Genomic DNA, 7594 nt, shown 5'->3' with positions numbered 1-7594 from the left:
CCTTTAACCCCTTCCTCGCCCTAGCGCCGGGGTTCCTCGTGCGAACGCGGGAGCGCTCACCGCCCTGGCCTGCGCCGGGCGGGGTCTGGGTGTGGGGGATGTTTGCGGTGCTATGATCCTGCCCGGGTTTCTGAGCCGGCAGCCGGGCGCCTCTTGAAGCTTTTCTCTGCAGCTAGAAGCTTACTGAGCTGGGACTCTAGCACACTCACCTGACTCCGGGAGCTGGGGCGCTAAGAAACGCACCATGAATCGCAAGACTCATAATATTTTATTTATTACCGGAAAACTAATGTGTGTTTCTGATGTTCCACAGCACTTGCCCTGGAGTCAGCTGCTACCAACCAGGCCACACCATCACCACACATGGCAAAAATCTCTACTGCTTTTTGCCAAGAGTGCTGACTTGTGGAGTCCCTCAATGCTCAGTCCTGTTTTTATTCAAATAGCTATGTGCAAATCTTTGATAGCATAGCAAGATGATACAGGCTGCAATGCCAATATGCTGCTGACCTGCAGATATCTGTATCCTTCCAGCAGAAGACACCACTGGGTCACAGATAGGATAGTGGTTGGCTGAATGAAAACTAGCTGTCTTAAATTCAGGAAAGACCAAAGTAATGCTAGTAGAAGGAGGTAATTGCTTAAAGGTTCTGTTCAGCACGTACACCTCATTGTACCTCCGGTATTGTTGGTACACAGCCTTGGGATCATGCTTATCCCGGAGAATCATCAGCTATCAAGAAAACTCCTAATCTTTTTAAGATGTTGATTGGCCACAGTAGTTTATATGTTTGTCATCTGTTGTCTGGAGTACTGCCGTTCTTTATTTCTTAGCCTGAGAAAATTCACAGTGAAATGACATCTGGCATACGTTGCAGCACACTAAGTGAAATGGCTGAAGACTGTATATTACTGTGCTCTGCAAGTTGTAGCTGACTCCTAGACAGCACCAGACCCAAAAGATGCCACTCAGGGGTCTGACACTGAGTTACAAAACCTTCAGTGGGATAGGCCCATGGTCTCTCAGAGACCTCTTTTTATTCAGGAACCTGCCATAGCAGCCATGACCTTTGGGCCCACTATATTTATCTGAACACTAGATAGGAGGTAGAGCCTTTGCCACAGCTGATCCAAAACACTGGACTAAGTATTCCAGCTAAGTTTTCCTGCCTGCATCCCTTGATGTTTACTGATAATTTGGAACCTAGATTGCATATTAGAAATGCTTAGATTTAGAACCAATTACTCCTTCAGCCTCCAGATACCAGCAACCCCATTGCACTCCCAGCCACTACAAAATATTTCTAAACTGGAGCACTACAGGCTTTGTGTAGTTCTTTTAATGAACACAATACATTTTAAAAATTAAATGTATAAAACCTATATATACCATTATATATAATTTGATTAATTCTGTATGTACACACATATGCACATTTAACAAACATAAGACAAACGTTTAAACCATACATATTATTTCATTTTAAAATAAGTGTAATTTACCAAGTGATGATGTTCCTGACATCTATACTACAGCACTATAGCAAACAAGCACCAATAAAGAATCATATGAAACCAAATGGAGCTATGATGGGCTGTACGTACTGTGCTCAGAGTTTGACATCAAAGACGTTAAATTTCTTCCTTGGACTGAAGAAAGCTGATGGGCTCTGCCCTATAGAGAATGGCTTAGGACCCAATTCTGTAAACACTTAAATGCACATGCTTGACTTTACCACTGTGAATAGTCCCACAATGGAGTATTGGGGCCTTAAATGCCAGGTATAGAGCAAGATTGTTAGGTGAAACTGAGCAGGAAGTAGCAAAAAGCAACCATGAGCCATATGAGAAAAAAATAGGTTTTTTTGGTCTGTGATAGCTTTGCCTCTGCTCTGAGGTGAAGAGGTAATTGATATTTTGTGCCTCTACTCTGAAGTGAAGGGTAAACTGTTTTTGTTTTTTGTTTTGTGTCTCTGACTGTAGGTATTCTGTAGTAATTGAGAGTGGAGATTTTTGGCATTTCTCCCTGAGATGATGTGGCGAGAGGAAACTGTCCACTTCAGCAATTTTTGAAAGTGTAAGAATAAGGTTTCTTTAACACTCTAGACCAGGGATCGGCAACCTTTGGCATGCAGCCCACCAGGGTAAGCACTCTGGCTGGCCGGGCCTGTTTGTTTACCTTCTGCGTCCACTGGTTCGGCCGATTGCAACTCCCACTGGCTGCTGTTCGCCACTCCAGGCCAATGGGCACTGTGGGAAGAGGCAGCAAGCACATCCCTTGGCCCGTGCCACTTCCTGCACCCCCGATTGGCCTGGAGCGGCGAACCGCAGCCAGTGGGAGCCACGGTGAGCCAAACCTGCAGACGCTGCAGGTAAACAAACAGGCCCGGCCAGCCAGAGGGCTTACCCTGGCGGGCCGTGTGCCAAAGGTTGCCGATCCCTGCTCTAGACTGACTGGTGCTGCATTATTTCTGTAGATCAGTGATACTTGGACTAAGGCTTGCAAGCCACAAGTGGCTCTTTAATGGGTCTCCTGCGAATTTTTGCAGCACATGATATTAACGTGTAGTTCATAAAATAATAATACTTGGTCAGTCATTTTGCTGTGAGAATTTTAGAGAGAGAGCGGGAGACAGAGAGTAAAGGAAACAGTGAATTCACACTACTATGGTTCTTTTGGGTAATGTTGATCACTAATTTCTTTCCTGAACTATTGCAGTCTGAGTATCAGTGCTGTAGATGGAGAGCCAGCCAGATACTTAACACAGCCCAACAATTGCTTAAGAAGGATAATGCCATTGTATCCAAACACTTGTTTTTCCTTAAAATCCCACCTGTAAATCTGACTTCATAGATAATAAAATCTCATGGACACCGGACAAGGTTGTATGTTGGTGTAAGATTTTAAATAAACAACTAAAGGGTAAAGCAGCACAATCCATGTAGAAAATGACACATATAAACAGTAAAAAAGTACTTATTTTCTCTTGTTTGAAATTCCCTCTCAGAGTCCTGAAAATAAGTTATCTTTCTACCAGGCCAGCGCTTCCATTTAGGCGAGCTAGGCAGTCACCTAGGGCACCAGGATTTAGGGGAGCGGCATTTTGCCGTCCTCGGTGGCAATTCGGCGGCGGGGGGTCCTTCCGCGCTCCGGGTCTTCGGCGGCAATTCTGCGGCAGGTCCTTTACTTGCTCCGGGACCCATCGTCAAAGTGCCCCGAAGACCAGGAGCGCAGAAGGACCCCACCCCCCCGCTGCAGAACTGCCACCAACGACCAGGAGCGCGGAAGGACCCCCGCCTAGGGCGCCAAAAACCCTAGTGCCGCTCCTGTCTTTCCATGTTGCAAACTCAGATCCCAGCTCAGCTCCTTGCCATCCAGTGTTTCTAATGCAACTGAACTTACCATTTTTTTTAATCCATGGAATTAGAGATGGAAACTACTTATTGGGTGACCTTGTCTAGCTTCCTGCCAGTGCAGGATTGGACCCCCGCAGTGTGCTGTCAATTGTTTTGTGCAGTCCTGTTTTAAGTGACTCAAGATAGGAGTCTTTCATCATTTCAATTCAGAGACCATTCCAAAATCTAAAGGCCAGTCCTACAGTCCTCCCACATAAAGACTTCAGGATCAGACCCTGATAATTTGCCTTGTTATGTAATTTCGCCCAATATTCAGCCTACATTTTTCTTTGCTCAGTTTTCTTCACTGGAGCTTTTAGAGCACCCTAATAATGGCTTTGTGTCTATTAACTTGCAGAGAGGGTACAGATCTAAACCTCCACCTCTCTAGTCCTGGAGCTGGACCCAAACTGGACAGATTGGACACGTGTTTTTCCCCATTTGTGTGTCAACAATGTTAGCACAGATCCAGGAAGGCCAATCTTACAAAATAATTATTTTTTGTGATAAATCAGATTTTGAATTTAAATAACCAAAATTAGGCATCATCCCTTTAGAAAAATAATCTTTATAATTAATGCCATAAAATCAGCACAAAATAAATGGCAAAAACTCTAAGATGGTTCTCAAATAAAACTGTTAACAAAAGTGGTTAGTTAGTATAAATTAGGGAAAATGATGTTAGAACAATAGATGGAGCTAGAGGACCCTTAACATTTACTGATCCAAGTGTGTTGTGAATCAAGGCACTGCCTGCCTAGGTTTGAATGCAGTTGTGTAAACCCAGCAGCCCTGTGAAAGTACTGTGTGACAATGTGATATGTTATAGTTATTTCCTTCAACCATCTAACTGAAAGTGCAAAGATTATAAAATTCATTATTACTCCTACTACAACATGCATTTGAGGTACCCCTTACTGTAGCATCTTGGGTGCCTTCTGCAGGGCTTGGATTAAGAGCAGACTGCATTTCCCATCTCAGAGGATGTATATATACTGTACTGTATCATGAACTATGTAATCTTAAAGGGCAGAAGTGAAAATTGTAGCCAGTTGGTTAAAAGCTAACCTACTTTATAAAGAACGATAAAGAATGAGTACTCAAGTGTAACTTTACTTAAAAAATCTATGTAAAGTGAAACAAGTATTTCTTTAAAAGGATATACAGGATATTCATAGACTCATAGACTCGTAGGTCAGAAGGGACCAATATGATCATCTAGTCTGACCTCCTGCACAAAGCAGGCCACAGAACCCTACCCATCCACTTTTATAACAACCCCTAACCCATGACTGAGTTATTGAAGTCCTCAAAATTGTGGTTTGAAGACCTCAAGCTGCAGAGAATCCACCAGCAAGTGACCCATGCCCCACGCTGCAGAGGAAGGCGAAAAACCTCCAGGGCCCCTGCCAATCCACCTTGGAGGAAAATTCCTTCCCGACCCCAAATATGGCGATCAGCTAAACCCTGAGCATGTGGGCAAGACTCACCAGCCAGCACCCAAGAAAGAATTCTCTGCAGTAACTCAGTTCCCATCCCATCCAACATCCCCTCACAGACCATTGAGCAGACTTATCTGCCGATAATCCAAAATCAATTGCCCAAATTAAACTATCCCATCATAACATCCCCTCCATATACTTATCAAGCTTAGTCTTAAAGCCAGATAAGTCTTTTGCCCCCACTACTTCCCTCGGAAGGCTGTTCCAGAACTTCACTCCCCTAATGGTTAGAAACCTTCGTCTAATTTCAAGTCTAAACTTCCTAATATCCAGTTTGTACCCATTCGTCCTTGTGCCTACATTAGTACTAAACTTAAATAATTCCTCTCCCTCCCTAACGTTAATCCCCCTGATATATTTATATAGAGCAAGCATATCCCCCCGGAGCCTTCTTTTGGCCAGGCTAAACAAGCCAAGCTCTTTGAGTCTCCTTTCATAAGGCAGGTTTTCCATTCCTCGGATCATCCTAGTAGCCCGTCTCTGAACCTGTTCCAGTTTGAATTCATCCTTCTTAAACATGGGACACCAGAACTGCACACAATATTCCAGGTGGGGTCTCACCAGCGCCTTATATAACGGTACTAACACCTCCTTATCCTTGCTGGAAATACCTCGCCTGATGCACCCTAAAACCGCATTTGCTTTTTTAACGGCCATATCGCATTGGCGGTTCACAGTCATCCTGCTATCAACCAATACCCCAAGGTCCTTCTCCTCCTCTGTCGCTTCCAACTGATGCGTCCCCAATGCATATCTAAAATTCTCATTATTAATCCCTAAGTGCATGACCTTGCACTTTTCACTATTATATTTCATCCTGTTACTATTGCTCCCTATTCCCAGATTGGAGATGGACTATGTGGATTTAAAGGTCTTTTGATAATAGTGCATTTATAATCTGATTAAAGAAACTGTTACAGTTCATTAAATGGGTGACATCTAGTAAACAAATCTTTCATAGTTCTCATCAATTTGGTGAGCTCCACTTTGTAATGTAGTATTTATATAATTTCTTTTTTGCCTCAAGAACAGAGCTGATCAAATACTGCACAGTTATGTTTGAACATCCGTTCCAATTCTGAGTAGCTGCTCATGTCAACAGGGTCCGTATCCCTTTTAATTAACTTTCCTGGGACTACTCTCAATAGTAATGCACTATGCTTGCCAGTAAGGTTCATTCATACAAGCTAGTAATTCTTTATCAGGAAAGTAAGAAAAGTAAAGTCCTCCATGAAATCCACTAGGGATGTGCCATGCAGATATATTTTTCCAGGGGAGTAAATTAATTTAGGTACAAAAGTGATGGGCTCAATAGAAAACCCTAGATTGATACTTTACCCCGCAACAGTGTCCATGGATTCAGATAAATGGAATGTGATGAGTTAATCAGTTTAGTCTTCATCACATTCTCACCTGGGCTTGTGAAATAACTGCAAATAAACCAAACATTAGGAGTAGTGTCTTCATAAAGAAAGAATCACCACTGTAACCAAACACTCCAGGACAGGAAACTACATGAAACACTTTCTGGTCTGTTGCTATCTTGTCACCCAACCTTAGATTATTTCTCAACAACTGAATATCACATTTAAAAAAAAGTCTAACAATGTAGAATCAGGGAGTCATTGCCTATCCAATTATAAACATTTTAAAGTATGTTATATTTTGCTCTTCAGAAACCTGGCAACACTTGCTGTTCTGCAGAGGCTCAACGCTCTCAGCCCCCCGAGAAGCAGGGGGCACCTTGCATTGCTTTCCAAGGAAAAATGCTGGCAGGGTCTGGAAGAAACAGATTCCAGGTTTCCTCTACTAGAGGGAAGGGTCATCCCAATGAAGGGCCTTTAAGAATTAGGGGCATTGTAAAATATGGTAAGAATAAAACAAAAAAAAAGGTATTGTGAGATGGGGTGCCAAGCCCTGCCACCATCCATCATAGTTCACTGACTGGGAACAGTTTCCTTTTAAACTTAATGTAAACCAGATTATTTCCCCCTGAGTTAAAACCTCTTGTTGATGTTTTCTGTAACTATTGATATGGGAGGCTGACCGAGTTAAATGGATGACAGGACATCATTTGTACATCCTGGTTTGTTTATCATTCAGTGTAGAACAGATTATGTAAGTAGCATAGATTCATTTGCCTTCTTACCCACTTGTAGTTACACATGTGGTAATTCACAGCTAGGATCCAAAATCTATATGGCTTACTAGCTGATAGCATCTATTATGTTTTGCAGTTGAAAGACAAGTCCCATTGCCTGGAGAAGATAAAACCAAACCCACTCCTGCAGATTTAATTCTCCTTTTGTTTACACTAATGTAGCCACCTCCGTGTAATTATTGATTTAAACAAAGTTCCTCTTGATTTACACCAGTGGAAGAGAGAAAAGAAGCAAATCTTCTGCACGGAAACACCATCGTTTCAATTTTTTTGTTTGAAAGGGATGGACAAATAGGCTTCTAGTCTAATTCATGAGTCCTTACATTCAGATGACATTCAGCTTTTTGAATCAGACTAGTATCCACATACAATAGTAGCCTGGAACCACCATCTCTGCTACCACAGTATCTTCCTGCCCATTCCTCCCTCTAGCCTTCAAGGTATATTGTACTGGACACTGGCCCTGGACACCTCCTTCAGGGGAAGTTGTGGAGTGTGAGTAGGCCTGCATTGATGGTGGTGGTCAGCATTAAGT

This window comes from Chelonoidis abingdonii, chromosome 1 (genome assembly GCF_003597395.2).
Source record: "Chelonoidis abingdonii isolate Lonesome George chromosome 1, CheloAbing_2.0, whole genome shotgun sequence".
Taxonomy (NCBI): domain Eukaryota; kingdom Metazoa; phylum Chordata; order Testudines; family Testudinidae; genus Chelonoidis; species Chelonoidis abingdonii.
The sequence above is the reverse complement of the archived record's forward strand: the minus strand, read 5'-3'. Positions refer to the sequence as shown.